At 37.5% G+C, this 18,055-nt stretch overlaps 1 long non-coding RNA gene across 2 annotated transcripts in view; it reads left to right on the forward strand.

Moving 5' to 3' along the window:
- Positions 1-13,395: 13,395 nt before the first annotated feature.
- The window catches only part of LOC124109001 (uncharacterized), a 302,970-nt gene continuing 298,310 nt past the window's right edge, over positions 13,396-18,055 (forward strand). For both annotated transcript variants that reach the window (XR_009224560.1, XR_009224558.1), the window contains exon 1: positions 13,396-13,841. This is a non-coding gene — a long non-coding RNA (uncharacterized LOC124109001). The remainder of the gene's footprint in view (positions 13,842-18,055) is intronic.

An 18,055-nucleotide genomic window follows, 5' to 3' on the forward strand; every position in this document is an offset into this window, starting at 1 on the left:
GGGAACCTTCAATATCTGCAATGTAAACATTGCAGATGATTTTATAGGGATATACCCTTCAGAATATGCCACTCTCCCATGTCTACACTTGTTCAAACTGGACGGCAAGCTTCCAATTGTGCTCCTCCCTGTAGTGCCTTGGCTCCCTATTTTATAATTAGTTTACTGGTCTGATTTCCATTAACAAGCATGCTTCTGGATGTTAATAATGCATATCAGTTCTATATTTTAGGTCCTGACCTTCCCCCTCCTGTGCTCTTCTACTTCCTGCCATCTGTCCTACTCTGCCTTCTTGTATTTACATCCTTGTAGTCTGTGATCTGCCACCTTGACTCTAGCTTCCACACTTGTTCTGATCCAAACATCTGCTCAACTTTACTTAGAACCTATATAGTTTTCTACCACTACTGTAACAAATTCCCACAAACAAAGAAGCTTAACACAACATCAATTTATCTTATAGTTCTAGAGATCAGAAGTCTAGAATGAGTTTCACTGAGTTAAAGTCAAGGTGCTGATAGGGCTGCATTTTTTTTTTCTTCAGGGCTTAGGGGAGAATCTGTTTCCTTGCTGCTTTCAACTTCATTGGTTGCTTGAAGTCCCCTTCCTCCAACTTCAAACAACATTGCATCTATCTGACAGTTTTTCCATAGTCTCATCTCCCTCTGATCATAGCCACAAAAGGTATCTCCACTTTTAACAACTTTTAGTGGGTTGAATTGTGGTCACTCAAAAGATATGTCCACATTCTAATCCTCAGAACCCGTGAATTTAGCATTGTTCACAAAGTTTATATGTAGATGTGATTATGGACCTTAATATGAGAAGATCATTTTGAATTATCTGAATGGGCTCTCAGTCCAGTGACAACTGTCTTTATAAGGGCAGATGGAAATTTAAGATAGGAAAGGAAGAAGAAAACACAGAGGAGAAAATGTGATCCTAGAGACAGATTGGAGTAATGCAGCTATAATTCAAGGGATACTTGGAGCCACCGGAAGCTGAAAAAGGCAGAGAAGGAGTCTCCCCAGAGCCCTGAGAGGGAATGCAATCCTGATCATCCTTGATTTTAGACCAGTAGTATCCAGAATGTGAAAGAATAAATTCCTGTTGTTTTAAGCTACCTAGTATGTAGTAATTTGTTATTGCAGCATCAGAAAGTTAATATAGGACTCATGTGATTACAGAGTCCTCCCAGATAATCTAGAATAATTTCCCTACCTCAAATTCCATAACCATGATCATATCTACAAAATACCTTTTATTATTATGTAAGATGTATTCATGTGTTCCAGGAATTAGGATGTGAACACACTTAGGCAGCCATTATTTTGCCTACCACAGTACACAAGTAGACTGTTTACCCATAAAACCGTGTATTGCCCATGCCTTCCAAAAGCACAGCCAACTATCTTTTATATGTGGCTTCCATTCCTACTTCCTTTTCTAGGATCTGTTTCTTGGATGTCAGTTTTCCAAAACAGAAAGCACACAAATGTGGAGTCAGGCAGATCTGTGTTTAATTTCTGCTTCTTAATTTATTCTCTGCATATCCTTGATCAATTTATTTAATTTCTATAAGTTTGCTCCCTCATCTGTAAGATGTGGGTAGTAATATGCACTCCACAGAGACATTGTGAGGATTAAGGGAGATAGTAGATATAATATGACTAAAACATAGTAAGCATTCAATGCATGTTGCATTTCTTTTCCTATCATCCTATAGTCTATAAACATGTGATGATCTATAATCTTGAAGTAAAATGGTCTAGTAGAGGAGATATTTTGTTTAGGAAGTTTCTCATTTTTCTTTAAATCTCTCTTGGTAGATAGTTTTCTTTTTATATCCCCCCATATATATTAAGGGGAGGTTGATTAATAAAATTTATACATAAGGGCTAGGAATGTAGCTCAGTAGTAGAGTACTTCCCTAGCATGTGCAAGTCCCTGGATTTGATCCTCAATTCCACAAACTATAAAATAGCCTTCTAATATTATTTTTTCCTGATGCCGTGGCATTTTTAAAAATTTCATGATTAGGTGTACATGACATTATATTTCCTGGTTGAGAAAGGAAAAGTGGAAAGTCCTACCAAATTGGTTGCTGGGCATAATAAAGTATAATAAAAAATAAACAGATGTTTATTATGCAGCTACCATCTGTTAAGTTTTATAGAGACTATGGAAGGAGATTGACACAGTACCTATTTATTGAGTGGGGAAAACTGACTAGGAACTAGCTGATGCTAGTATAGTATGATTTGTGCCATGATGAGCACAAAAGTGGGAGGGGCTTGGGAACAGTACAGAAGGGGAAAAGGCTCTCTGCAGCAAGTGAAGTCTAAGTTGGTATCTGAAGGTGAATAGACAGTAGTTATGTAAGTCTCTTACAATTCTCAAAAAGGAAAAGGAGAAAATGAAAAAATAATTTGCTTAAACATGAATTTTAGTTAAAAATTCTATGTATATAAACATAGCCATTCTTGTTTGTCCTTTAAAAATGTTTGGATATAGTTGCACTACTGAGATTGAAATAAATGGTCCATTGATAGACTTCTTTCAGGTCACTTGGAGAAAAAAAGGGCATTTATTACATTTTATTTTGCACACATGGCCCCAGTGGGCAGGCAGGCAGTTAGTCAAGATGTAAGTGCTATACTATAAATGCCTGCTATGGTTTAGATATGAAGTGTCCCCCAGAAGCTCATGTGTGAGACAATTTAAGAAAGTTTAGAGGTGAAATTTTGGGTTATGAGAGCCATAATCTAATGAGTGCATTAATGCTGTTCAATGGATTAACTGGGTGGTAACCGTAAGCAGGTAGGATATAGCTTTAGGAGATAGATCATTGTGGGCATGGCTTTGGGGTATTACTTTGTCCCTGGTCAGGAGTCTCTCTCTGCTTCCTAATGGTCATGTCCTGAGCTGCTTTCTTCCTTCACAACTTTCTGCCATGATGTTCTGCTATCTTGGGCCCAGAGCAATGGAGTCAGCTATGAACTGAGACCTTTGAAACTGTGAACCCCACATAAACTTTTCCTCATCTAAAATTGTTCTTGTCAAGTCTTTTGGTCATAGAACAAAAAAAGCTGACTAAAACAATGTCTTTAAATACAAAGCCCTGATTTAGGGAAGAGGGCAGATGTAGACAGGATTGTGGTTATAATAGAATGCCAGGGGTAGGGTCAAATACTATTTGCTCTCTAGAAATAATAATAGCAACCAGGATATGTTGTGCATTTATTTATGTGCAATGTACTGTTTAAGATACTTTTTGGTATATATGGAATAATTCCAAAGGTCAATTTTCAGTTCTCATTTTACTTGATCTTTTATCACAATTTTGCATAGCAGATCATGCTGCTGTCCTCTGGGATATCACTCCTAGTTCGTTCTCTCTCTCTCTCTCTCTCTCTCTCTCTCTCTACTATGTACCAGTAATGTTGTATATAAATCTAATTCAGTACTCAAAACAATGTGTCTGTGGGTAGGTAATACTACTATCCTCATTTTATATATAGAAAAACTGAAGTACAGAGGTGAAAAAGCATTGTCTAAATTTAGATAGTTACCAAGTGATGGAGCCAGGATCCATATGAAGACAATTGGTCTTGAAAGCTTGTGCTCTTAATCCTTAAAGTAGTTGTTCCCAGACTTCCTTAAGGAAAGAGAGTTTTGTGGGAATGTAGACAGAGAAATGACACTTGAGAACAAATAAACCAAATTTCAACATGATCATATGTCCATATACCCATTACATGCCAAGAGACTAGTTGAGTTAGTAGTTACTGAACCCAGATTTGGTATAGGGATAGTCAAGATTGTTGAAAGAAAAAGAAATCTTAAGCAGAGTTAAGAGAGGAACGTAACTGCAACTATTACTAGCTAACATTTTTGACCTCCTACTATGTACCAGTAATGTTGTATATAAATCTATTTCCATACTCAAAACAACCTATCCAGTAGGTACCATTATACAGTCATCTGCTAGTATCTGTGAGGGATTTGTTCTGGGACACCCTGCTTCCTATGGATGCCAAAATGTATACATGCTCAAGTCCCCAATATAAAATGGTGTAATATTTGCACATTACCTTGGCACATCCTCCTGTTTAATTTAAATCATCTGTACATTACTTATTATATCTTAATACAATGCAATGCAATGTAAATAGTTATTATACTATGTTTAGGAAATATTGACAAGAAAAAAGGCTGTACATAGTCAATACAGACACAGTTTAAAAAAACCTTTTTTAGTATAGTGGGTTGGATCTATGAAGTGGGAGCCAGGTTTTGAACAAAGGCATTCTGACTTTCTTAAATATATTGAATTGCTCCAGTGACTCTCTGTCTTTCTGATGTTAACAATCTTTTCCTCTTTGCTAAATTATTCCCATAAGCCTTCAAACATATTGCAATCATTTACATTATTTAAAAAATTTTTTTTAGTTGTCAATGGACTTTTATTTTGTTTATTTTTATGTGGTGCTGAGAATTGAACCCACTGCCTCACACATGCCAGGCAAGTGCTCTACCACTGAGCCACAACCCCAGCCCTCATTTGCATTATGTTTAAAATCAATTTTTTTCTGTCACTCTTTACAGCAAAAACTGCTGGAAAGAATTGTCTAAACTTACTGTCTCCATTTGCTCTCCTTACATTCTTTCTTGAACCCACTCTAGTCAGACTTTCACCCCTGTGCCTTCACTGACCTTTCTCTTGTCAACATCACCACTGACCTCATCATTGCTAAATGCAAAGGTCAATTCTCAGTTCTCATTTTACTTGATCTTTTATCACAATTTTGTATAACAGACCATGCTCCTGTCCTCTGGGATATCACTCCCAGTTTTCTTTCTCTCTCTATGAATTCTCCAGTTTCCTTTTACTAATTCTTCTTCATAATTCCAAATTCTTTATGTCAAAATCCTAGAATGTTTCTCACTTCTATTCACAATCACTTCCTCAATTATATTGTCTTGTGACATTAAATATCATACACATAGTGTTGAATCCCCAATTTGTATCTGCAGTCCAAATTTCTCTTCCAAACCTCAGAATCGTATATCCAACTGCCTACTTATAGCCCCACTTGTATGTCTAATATGAATCTGAAATTTAACATGTCCCAAACCAAGTTGTTGATACTTTCCACACAATCTGATCCTCCCTTTATCTGACCCATTCCTATTAATGGCTGTTCAGTCTTCCAGTTTCTTAGGCCGAAAGCCTTAGCATTATCTTTGACACTTTCCTTTTTTCTTATATGCCCATCTTAATCTAAATGAACCTTAATACTAATTGCCATGACATGTTGGATTATTGCAAAAGTATTTAAACTAGGCTTCTTGATTCTTCCCTTAATCCTTTAAACAAGAACAGGCAGAGTGACCTTAAAACTTAAAATCATGTCATTTTGTTATCAAATCCCTCCAATGACTCTTCATCTAACATAGATAATGCCTATGCAGTGTTTTTTAAAAAAATATTTTTAGATGTTTATGGACCTTTGTTTTGTTCATTTATTTATATCTGGTGCTAAGAATCGAACCCAGTGCCTCACACATGCTAGGCAATTGCTCTAACACTGGGCCACAACCCCAGCCCCCTACACAGTGGATTTTAATCATTATTATACATTGAAATCACCTGGAGAACTGAAAAAAAAATGTCTAACCACCCCCCCCCCCCCCGAAAATGAATTGAACTACATTGTAGTTCTAGGAGGACAAATGTGTGGTGTAGTCTAAATGCCTGTGGTTTTTAAAAGTTCTTCAGATGATTCTAAGATGCAGGGATGATTGAGAATTCCTAGCCTCATTATCCTTTGATCTTCTTTCTGCTGTTCACTATCTCACTTAGTCTACAGCAGCCATATTTTGCCTTCTTGTTGGAAGAAGCTAGGCATGTTCTTTCCTTGGGGGCTTGGCACTACCTGTTCCTTCTGCCTAGCAGGTCCATCTCTAGTTTTCAGTCTGCCTCCCCCCTCACCTTCTTCAGGTCTTCTGTCAAATGTAACTGCTCTGTGAGGCCTTCTCTAGTTCCCTATTTAAGAATGCACCCAACATTTCTACTTATATTAATCTACAGTTCTTATCATCATAAGTACTATTGTTTTAGTTACTTCTTATAGTGACTATCTTCCCCATCTAGAATGTGATGTATCTGAGTATAGTTATTAGACCCACCAGTAGATATTATTTGGCAAAACATACCTCCTGCCTGATTTTTTAATATAACATAAAATTTTTGTGGAAGGCAGCTAGGCTAATACATGTATATATTATTTGTATCTACTTTGTGCTATAATGACAGAGCTGAGTAGTTCCAACAGAATACATTGTCCAAAAAGATAATAAACTTTATAGAAAAAAGTTTATCAACCTCTGATTTAATATGTTAATACGCAGGCATTTTTACTACTAGTATATTACAACTTTAAAATTATTTCAAATTATTTGAGAAAATAATTGACCTCATGTTTAGTTCTATAACTTTGAGGTAGCAATGAGCCTAAATGATATTTTGACCTATAATATTTTATGGGCATTTTGATTTTGGGGGGGGACAAAGTCACAAATACTGTCATTATTAACTATGACTTTTACATTCATAGTTAAAATAAATGCTGAATTATAATTAGAGGTCAGTATAATAAAGACATAATTTTTCCCATCCAAATTCACAGACCCATGAATTCTGTTTATGGACTCTAGTATAAGAATCTACTGAGCTAGGAGCCTTCGTAAGCTGTTCAAAGTGCATGTAAACAATTGAGTGAACATTAAATTCAGAGTGAAAATCCCTTATGAGTTTGGAACAGACACAGATCTTGATCACATAGCTTTGTGATTATGGTATAGGATGATGGCAAAATTGATCTCTGCAATGTCCCATACCTCCTAGTAAAGTATGTCAGAAACAGCTACTCAACATAAAGAAATTTATCTATTTATTTATTTTTAAGTTTTAACTTTTATTATTCTCTTTTTTTATTGGTTGTTCAAAACATTACAAAGCTCATGACATATCATCTTTCATACATTTGATTCAAGTGGGTTATGAACTCCCATTTTTACCCCAAATACAAATTGCAAAATCACATCGGTTACACATTCACATTTTTACATAATGCCATATTAGTGACTGTTGTATTCTGCTACCTTTCCTATCCCCTACTATCCCCCCTCCCCTCCCCTCCCATCTTCCCTCTCTACCTCATCTGCTGTTGTTCAATTCTCTCCCATGTTTTTTTTTTCGCCCCCTTTCCCCTCACAACCTCTTATATGTAATTTTGTGTAACATTGAGGGTCTCCTTCCATTTCCATACAATTTCCCTTCTCTCTCCCTTTCCCTCCCCCCACTCGTCTCTGTTTAATGTTAATCTTTTCCTCATGCTCTTCCTCCCTGTTCTGTTCTTAGTTGCTCTCCTTATATCAAAGAAGACATTTGGCATTTGTTTTTTAGGGATTGGCTAGCTTCACTTAGCATAATCTGCTCTAATGCCATCCATTTCCCTGCAAATTCCATGATTTTGTCATTTTTTAGTGCTGCGTAATACTCCATTGTGTATAAATGCCACATTTTTTTTTATCCATTCATCTATTGAAGGGCATCTAGGTTGGTTCCACAGTCTAGCTATTTTGAATTGTGCTGCTATGATCATTGATGTGGCAGTATCCCTATAGTACACTCTTTTAAGGTCTTCAGGGAATAGTCCGAGAAGGGTGATAGCTGGGTCAAATGGTGGTTCCATTCCCAGCTTTCCAAGAAATCTCCATACTGCTTTCCAAATTGGCCGCACCTATTTGCAGTCCCACCAGCAATGTACAAGTGTACCCTTTTCCCCACATCCTCGCCAGCACTTGTTGTTGTTTGACTTCATAATGGCTGCCAATCTTACTGGAGTGAGATGGTATCTTAGGGTGGTTTTGATTTGCATTTCTCTGACTGCTAGAGATGGTGAGCATTTTTTCATGTACTTGTTGATTGATTGTATGTCCTCCTCTGAGAAGTGTCTGTTCAGGTCCTTGGCCCATTTGTTGATTGGGTTATTTGTTATCTTATTGTTTAATTTTTTGAGTTCTTTGTATATTCTGGATATTAGGGCTCGATCTGAAGTGTGAGGGATAAAAATTTGTTCCCAGGATGTAGGCTCCCTATTTACCTGTCTTATTGTTTCTCTTGCTGAGAAAAAACTTTTTAGTTTAAGTAGGTCCCATTTGTTTATTCTTGTTATTAACTCTTGGGCTATGGGCATCCTATTAAGGAATTTGGAGCCCGACCCCACAATATGTAGATCAGAGCCAACTTTTTCTTCTATCAGGCGCAGAGTCTCTGATTTCATATCAAGCTCCTTGATCCATTTTGAGTTAACTTTTGTGCATGGCTAGAGAAAGGGGTTCAGCTTCATTTTGTTGCATACGGATTTCCAGTTTTCTCAGCACCATTTGTTGAAGATGCTATCCTTCCTCCATTGCATGCTTTTAGCCCCTTTATCAAATATAAGAAAGTTGTAATTTTGTGGATTGTTCTCTGTGTCCTCTATTCTGTACCATTGGTCCACCTGCCTGTTTTGGTACCAGTACCATGCTGTTTTTGTTACTATTGCTCTGTAGTACAGTTTGAAATCTGGTATCGCTATACCTCCAGATTCACACTTCCTGCTTAGAATTGCTTTAGCTATTCTGGGTCTTTTGTTTTTCCATATGAATTTCATGATTGCTATCTATTTCTACAAGAAATGCCATTGGGATTTTGATTGGCATCGCATTAAACCTGTAGAGAACTTTTGGTAATATCGCCATTTTAATGATGTTAGTTCTGCCTATCCATGAACAGGGTATATTTTTCCATCTTCTAAGATCTTCTATTTCTCTCTTTAGGGTTCTGTAGTTTTCATTGTATAAGTCTTTCACCTCTTTTGTTAGGTTGATTCCCAAGTATTTTATTTTTTTTTTTGAGGATATTGTGAATGGAGTGGTTTTCCTCATTTCCATTTCAGAAGTTTTGTTGCTGATATACAGGAATGCCTTTGATTTATGCGTGTTGATTTTATATCCTGCCACTTTGCTGAATTCATTTATTAGCTCTAATAGTTTCTTTGTAGAGCCTTTTGGGTCTGCTAGGTATAGAATCATATCATCTGCAAATAGTGATAATTTAAGTTCTTCTTTTCCTATTTTGATGCCTTTAATTTCTTTCGTCTGTCTAATTGCTCTGGCCAGTGTTTCGAGAACTATGTTGAACAGAAGTGGAGAGAGAGGGCATCCCTGTCTTGTTCCAGATTTTTAGAGGGAATGCCTTCAGTTTTTCTCCATTCAGAATGATGCTAGCCTGAGGCTTAGCATAGATTGCTTTTACAATATTGAGGTATGTTCCTGTTATCCCTAGTTTTTCTAGAGTTTTGAACATAAAGGGATGCTGTAATTTGTCAAATGCTTTTTCTGCATCTATCGAGATGATCATATGGTTCTTATCTTTAAGTCTATTGATCTGGTGAATAACATTTATTGATTTCCGTATATTGAACCAACCTTGCATCCCAGGGATGAATCCTACTTGATCATGGTGCACAATTTTTTTGATATGCTTTTGTATTCGATTCACCAGGATTTTATTGAGAAATTTTGCATCCAAGTTCATTAGAGATATTGGTCTGTATTTTTCTTTCTTTGAAGTGTCTTTGTCTGGTTTCGAGATCAGGGTGATGTTGGCCTCATAGAATGAATTTGGAAGAGCTCCTTCTTTTTCTATTTCTTGAAATAGCTTGAAAAGTATTGGTATTAATTCTTCTTTGAAGGTTTTGTAAAACTCCGCTGTATACCCATCTGGTCCAGGGCTTTTCTTGGTTGGTAGTCTTTTGATGGCTTCTTCTATTTCTTCCTTTGTTATTGGTCTGTTTAAATTGTGTGTGTCTTCCTGACTCAATCTGGGCAGATCATATGACTTAAGAAATTTATCGATATCTTCACTATCTTCTATTTTATTGGAATATAGGGTTTCAAAACACTTTCTAATTATCTTCTGTATTTCTGTGGTGTCTGTTGTGATATTGCATTTTTCATCCCGTATGTTAGTAATTTGAATTCTCTCTCTTCTTCTCTTTGTTAGCATGGCTAAGGGTCTGTCGATCTTATTTATTTTTTCAAAGAACCAACTTTTAGTTTTATCAATTTTTCAATGTTTTTTTTTGTTTCAATTTCGTTGATTTCCACTCTGATTTTAATTATTTCTTGTCTTCTACTACATTTGCTGTTGTTTTGCTCTTCCTTTTCTAGGGTTTTGAGATGAAGTGTGAGTTCATTTATTTGTTGGTTTTTTCTTTTTTTGAGGAATGAACTCCAGGAAATGAATTTCCCTCTTAAAACTGCTTTCATTGTGTCCCATAGATTCTGGTATGTTGTGTCTGTATTGTCGTGTAGCTCTAAGAATTTTTTGATTTCCTCCTTTATGTCCTCTGTAACCCATTGATCATTCAGTAACATATTGTTCATTTTCCAGGTGATGCAGGATTTTTCCTTCCTTTTTTTATCATTGATTTCCAGTTTCATTCCATTATGATCAGATATGGTGCATGGTATTATCTCCACACCTTTATATTTACTAAGAGTTGCCCTATGGCATAGTATATGGTCTATCTTTGAGTAAGAACCACGTGCTGCTGAGAAGAACGTGAATCCACTTGATGATGGTTGATATATTCTATATATGTTGGTTAAGTCTAGGTTATTGATTGTGTTATTGAGTTCTATAGTTTCTTTATTCAGCTTTTGTCTGGAGGATCCGTCCAATGGAGAAAGCGGTGTGTTGAAGTCACCCATAATTATTGTGTTGTTTTCTATTTGACTCTTGAACTTGAGGAGAGTTTGTTTTATGTACGTTGCAGCACCATTATTTGGTGCATACATATTGATAATTGTTATGTCTTGTTGGTGGATGGTTCCTTTTAACAGTATATAGTGTCCTTCTTTATCCCTTTTGATTAACTTAGGTTTGAAGTTGGTTTTATTCGATATGAGTATGGCCACTCCTGCTTGCTTCCGAGGGCCATGTGAGTGGTATGATTTTTCCCAACCTTTCACCTTCAGCCTGTGTATGTCTTTTCCTATCATATGCGTCTCCTGAAGGCAGAATATTGTTGGATTTGTTTTGTTTAATCCAGGTTACTAGCCTATGTCTGTTGAGTGGTGAATTTAAGCCATTAACATTTAAGGTTACTATTGAAATATGGTTTGTACTTCCAGTCATGTTTATTTATTTATTTATTTTAGTTTGGCTAGTTTTTCCTCTTTGGTTATTTTTCTCCCCCTTTACTGAGTTACCTCCCACTGTTAGTTTTGGGTGCTATTTTTCAATTCCTCTTCTTGTAGTATTTTGGCCAAAATGCCTTGCAGTGCTGGTTTTCTGGCTGTGAATTTTTTTAACTTTTGTTTATCGTGAAATATTTTAATTTCATTGTCAAATATGAAGCTTAATTTTGCTGGATACAGTATTCTTGGTCGGAATCCATTATTTTTCAGCGTTTGAAATACGTTGTTCCAGGATCTTCTCACTTTCAACGTCTGTGATGAAAAATCAGCCGTTAACCTAATTGGTTTACCCCTGAATGTAATCTGCCTCCTTTCTCTTGTAGCTCTTAATATTCTTTCCTTGTTCTGTATGTTGGATATCTTCATAATTATGTGTCTTGGAGTTGGTCTATTACGGTTTTGAATGTTTTCGGTCTTGTAGGCTTCCAGGATTTGGCAATCCATTCCATCTTTCATATCTGGGAAGTTTTCTAGGATTATTTCATTTAATAGGTTGTCCATTCCTTTGGTTTGAACCTCCATACCTTCTTCTATCCCGATGACTCTCAAGTTTGGTTTTTTTATGACATCCCATATCTGTTGGATAGATTGCTCATGAGTTTTAAGCATTCTTTCTGTGTTGACTATATTCTTTTCAAGTTGATAAACTTTGTCTTCATTATCTGATGTTCTGACTTCTACTTGATCTAGTCTATTTGTAATATTCTCGTTTGAGTTTTTAATTTGATTTATGGTTTCCTGCATTTCTAGGAATACTGTTTTATTTTTATTTTTTGAAAATCTCTATCTCCTGGTAGAGCTCGTTCTTTACCATTTGAATTTGTTTGTTTAATTTATTTTCAAAATATACTTTCATTGCTTGGACTCGCTGTCACATGTCTTCTCTAATATTCTGTTCCATCTCAGTTAGGTATGCCTTGAGTTCTTTCTCTGTCCATTTTTCTGATGCCTCTAGGTCCTCCTGTAGATTTAAGTTGTCCTGCATTGTTTGTAATCCTTTTTTCCCTTGTTTTTTTCATGTTGTTCACGTTACTTTCCAGCTCTGTTTGACTGCTGTGTTTCTGCTTTCTCCTACAAATTTGTTTTGGTTGTGTATATCTCTGTTGTCTCTCCTTTGTGATGGGAGACTATGCCTTGAAATGTTGGGCTTTATTGTACTTTAAGGCTGATACATTCAATTCATAAAAGGCTTCCAGATTCTGTATGCATATAGTGATTTGTTGTCTGTTCTTAGGACTATGTGTTTAGGTTAGGTGCTATGATGGTATGAGGGTTAGTATGTCTTGGCTACTTTAGAAGATTGCTCTACTGAAGGGGGATCAGGGTGTTGGTAGTAGCTAGGTATTTAGGAGCCCTATAGATAGCCTCAAAACATTCACCTATTTGCATTTAGACAATTACACTTAATGGAAGATATAATGCTTGGGATGAAAGTTGGGGGGTAGGGGAAGGAAGGTGCTCTTAAAAAGAAAGAAGGAGAGATAGATAGATTAGAGGAGAATGGAAAGAACAATAAAACTTGAAACAGGAAAGAAAGAAAGAAGGAATAGGGGAGAAAAGAACAAAGAGAGAAAAAAGAAAAAAAATTGAAGTCTTAGAGATCCATTTTCTTCTCTTCCAGTTGGCGGAGCTGTGCCCTCCGAGCCGAGCTTCTGCCCTCTATGTGCCGATAGCAATCCCTGTAAGGCGGCTCCTGGGAGTCTCTCAATCCTGTTAGTCCAGAGCCGTTTCACTTCTCTGGCCCCTCCCCCCCTTCCTCCTGCCAGGCATCCAGCCAGGTCCTTTTCACCGGAGGCGGTTCCCCAAAGATCTGGTTACACTTGCAGCCCCACCGCGTGTCCTATTTCCCGAACGACTGAGCACTCTCTCCGTCATTCATCTAAGCCCCAGTGCTGTGGTGCGGTGATCTGGGGACCAACAGTTTAATTTTTCCGGACCCCTTTGTTGGGCATGCCCCCGGAAACTGGCGGCTAAGACCTTGGGTGTCACCGCTGGTGGTAAGGGTAGTTGGGGATCGGGAATCCCCTCTGCTTCCCTACAGACATGCCCCCAGGGAGATTCCTGAGGTTTCCTGGCTGCTTGTATCTGGAGGGGGTGGGAGTCACACACCTGCTAAAGTGGATTCCGCTGGGAAGGAATTCCGTTGGCCGAACTCCGGTGATGTCACCTCTCTGCTATGGCAGGCCCCAGGCTCCTTGCCGGAGTGTCCGAAGGGAGGGGTGGGACTGTTCTGTCTCTGGTTGGTTTTCAGCTCCCGGTTTGCTATTTCATGAAGGCCTGGCTAGAGACCTCTTCCTAGAGTCCCTGCACCGCTCCTGCTGAGCTGCGCCTCGGGGGTTAGCCGCCCAGTTGCGGGGGCCACGGGCGGGCGGTCACCGAGTCACGTGGGCAGCGGCTGGCGGGTCCGGACCTCTGTGCCACGTGGCGGAGATTCACTCGTCTGGGGCAAACTGTCACCTCCAAAAATCCTACCAATTGCCGGCCGGTCTCTCTTCAGTGGAATTTCGCCAGGAGCCTCTCAGCAGGTAGAATCCAAGCATATCGATGTGTCTCTCTGACCCTAACCCTCCAACTTCTTAAAATTCCTAATAAAAACTCTACATACCAGCAATAACTTTGAAATACCACAATTTTCACTAATATTACCTCATACCCATTTCTACTTTATAGTGCAGTTTCAATGTAATTGTAGCTACTGCATTGATTGAGTCAGAGAATCTATGTGGATTTCTAAGCATATGTAAGCAAGAGCTTTTTCAGGACCCAGAAACTTATTGTCCCTTTAAAGTGGTAGTTAAAAGAAAAAGAAAAAGCCTGGTATTTTGAATTTATTGCAATAATAGAAAAATTGCTATGTACTTTTGATGAAGGAGTTTAAAGTGAATGTAACACTGCATATATTGACTACATATTTCAATGCACATCCAGATTTATTGATTAGAGAAGGACTGACTCAAGCCAAAATTGATTTGATAGAAATCACAGTCTGCTTATTTATCATGTGGAGAAAATTTACACGTCTACCTAGGCATAAGGGTATTACTTTATTGACTCTGAATTAAGTCTTGGCTGAGTGTCAAGTTTTTACCTATAGTCTGTAAACTTCTTTCAAGAAAATTCTTGTTTGCATATGAGTAAGAAACCATTAATAAAACATTTTGGAAGTTTGAATGCCCAGAATTACTTTTAAAAATCAAAATATGGTAAAACATTGTTAACTGCAATTTGCGGTAATACTACCATTGTTGGAAAAATGAAGTTTTCTTTCCTTCTATTTAAAAAAAGCAAATGAAGAATGGTATTCACAAAAAGACAAAATTTTAAGCACTTTTTAATGTGCTAAGGATCAAATCTAGGGCCTCACACATGCCAGGCAACTGCTTTGCTACTGAGCCACATCCATAGCACTACAAACACTTTCTTTTTTTCTTTTTTTGTACCAGGGATTGAACTCAGGGGCAGTCAATCACTGAGCCACATTCCTAGCCCCATTTTGTATTTTATTTGGTCTCACTGAGTTGCTTCGGGCCTTGTTTTTGCTGAGGCTGGCTTTGAACTCATGATCCTCTTGCCTCAGCCTCCCGAAGCACTGGGATTACAGGTGTGTGCCACCGTGCCCAGTCCTACAAGCAATTTTTAGGTATGCTCATAAGTAAATGCCAATTAGAAATCAGCCTCTATCTAACAAGTTAGGATGTTAAGGTAAGTAGTCTAGGAACCTGAGTAACTCTACTTAGAAGTATTTGGTTAGGTTAGCAGTAATGTAGCTAACATTTGTGAAATGCTAACAATATGCCAGGATCATGCTATGTATTTTCAGAGATGGTGATTTAAATCATTTGCAAAAATTCTATTTAGTAGCTGTTTGTATTGTTCTCAATTTACATTTCAGAAAACTATGATTCAGAGAGGCTAAGTGACTTTTCAGAAGGCTCACTGTGAAAACATAGAGCTTGGAATAAAACCCACTCCAGGGGGTTCTATAATTTGAGGTTTTTGAGTGAATTATTTTTCCCTTACTATGAGTAGGGGGTAGGAGAGAAAGGGATTGATCAAAAATTGTTAACTGAAAATCCTAAATTTTATATCTTTCAGGAAAGAACCATACTCGGGTTCTTTCCTGAAAGATGCAATCCATGTGGTATTACATTTTGGAAGACAAGGGGTTAACCCAGTTTGCTACTGGTTATTTCCCTTCAGTACAACTTCATTTCAAGGGAAATTGCTGCTCATAAGTGTTAAGGGCCTTATTACTGTTCAAATGCCCTTTCAATACTCTTTATGCTGGCAAAGGTACATTACAAATGAAATACAGGGGAAGAATAATTCAAATTCCTCAGATGGTGGCATTTTGTAAACCTCAAAGCCATAGTACAAATCTCTCTCAAACCTCTGGAAATCTATCTTCATAGCACAGAGTAGGTAGGAAGGGGCTTGCAAATCCTTTTCAACCTGACAGCTCAAAAACCTAACTTGTTTTCTGATTCCTCAGCCGTGACAGTTTGGTGGCAGAGTATTTTTCACTTCAGAAGCTAAGGACTCTTGCTAGAGTATGAGGGTCCAAGCAACTGGGCCTTAATGCTACATTCTGTGCAGAGAAGACAAAAGAAAGAGGAGAATGTAGTATACTTCAGGCCTCTTCTAATATTTTTATATGAAAAGAATTTGATGACAAACAATATTTTAGGAGTTCCTATGGTTTCAAATACAATATCCTCTTAGCACATTTTTAACAACTTTCCTGTTATATATATAAATCTATTTGTTCCACTCAGACAACCCTTTCCTTAATTCTTCCTCTTCAAGAAATCTATCTCCATAAAATCTGAGGTGGCAAATAGCCTGTGTGCCCCCAAATATTTCTCTACTACTACCTGTGTACTAAGCCTGAAATTTTCGCTATAATGTTTTTGTTCAATTATTTTCCCACTTATTACAAACGTCCATCTATTCATTCACCTACCAATCTATCCAAAACACACTTTTCATCTTTTCTGTGTTAAGCACTCTGCTGGGTTCTAAAAATTCATTGGTGATTTGGTATAGGCTTTGTCCTTGAATGTATAGCCCATGCTTAAGGGCAAAAGAAATAAACAAGCAAAGGAACACTGAATTACTTTACTTCAAATTGTGCTAAGTGCTAAGATGAATATGGTGGCAGCAGGGAACCATGATCGAAGATAAAAAAGAAGGAATCTATTTAGCATGGTCAAGTGTCACTTCAGTTGAAACAGACATTCTTGTGGAGGGATTTCATTTAAAATCTATTTAAAACACTTCATTTAAAATACAAATACATTATGTAGCAGGGGTGACAAACTAACTAGGATGATCAAATTCTCAGAGGATAAGACTCAGAGGCATGATTCTCAGGTCATTTTTTTGAGTGGTGTGTGGATCAGGGATCAGAGAGGTAGACTCATTGATCCTCCGCAATGTTCTAAACTCTGTAGTAGGTACTGTTTTTAAGTGAGTATCTCATTGTAACCTCAGTACTAAAGGTGAGTAAAAACTCCATTATAGAAATGGGAAAACAGTTTCTGAGAGGTTAAGTCGACAAAGGTCACAAGCTTAGTCAGTGGAAAAGCCTAGGATTATGAGGGCTAGGGAGTAGTAGTTGAAACTGAGACATTCCTGTGGGGGGAATTTATTGGATTTATTTACTTCAAATTGTGCTAAGTTCTAAGATGAATATGGTGGCAGCAGAGAACTATGATAGAAGATAAAAAAGAAGGCATCTACTTAGCATGGTCAAGTGTCAGTTCAGTTGATACTGAGACATTGGATAGCATCTAAGGCCTATCAAAAGGGAAACGAAAAAAAGGAAGAAAGGTTATGGTGTTATTGACCAAAAATAAAATAAAGACCTAGGCTTATCATGAAATTGCTTACAATTCACTTGGAGAAACATGACAAACTCTTGAGAAAGGAGAAGAGGATATAACAAGCAATACTAATAGTCAAGTCCAAACTCTCTATTATTTCTGAGGAAGATAAACAGAGTATTATTGGGAGGAGCAAGAATTTTCTGAAAAGGCTACTAGGAGCAGGTTGTCAAAACCATCTAAAATGGATACTTCCTTTAAGTGTAGTGCTTATTTCCCTTTGCTTGGATGAAATCTAACTTGCTTTAGATTTTAAGGAAGTACAGTACAAAACCATGATTACTGAACTGTCTGGAAGGTCAACTGGCACATTAAGATCATTGAGTTATGAATCACTGAAGGCTATATGGATCCAGGCAATATCCTGTCTGTGGACACTATTTCAGGTTGAAATACACAATACCAATTGTTGTCCCCAGCTTTACTTCCTGTCACTAAAATGTGACAGTGATTAAATGCAAAATATTATAGTATGTAAGTACAAATTTAAAAATAATGGTGGCTTATTGTCTGACAATATGGAAAGGTGAAGTTTCATGGATTTTGTTCTTATACTTGCAAATGTGATATTTACAATGGGTTGACACAGTGCTACATGACCCAATACAAGGCAAGGAAAGGATCATGGAAAGCAGGACTGGAAAATTGTGAGCATTACCAATTTTTTCCTGGTACTAGGGATTGAACTCAGGGATGCTTCACCACTGAGCTACACCCTCAACCTTTTTAAAATTTTGAGACAGGATATCCATAAGTTGCCTAGGCTGACTTTGAAGTAGTGATCCTCCTGCCTCAGTCTCCCAAGTACCTGAGATTACACACATGCACCACTGCACCATGAGCATTGCCTTTAA

Source organism: Marmota monax, unplaced genomic scaffold (genome assembly GCF_021218885.2).
Source record: "Marmota monax isolate L192 unplaced genomic scaffold, Marmota_monax_Labrador192_F-V1.1 WCK01_AAM20220418_F8-fsc00054, whole genome shotgun sequence".
Classification (NCBI taxonomy): domain Eukaryota; kingdom Metazoa; phylum Chordata; class Mammalia; order Rodentia; family Sciuridae; genus Marmota; species Marmota monax.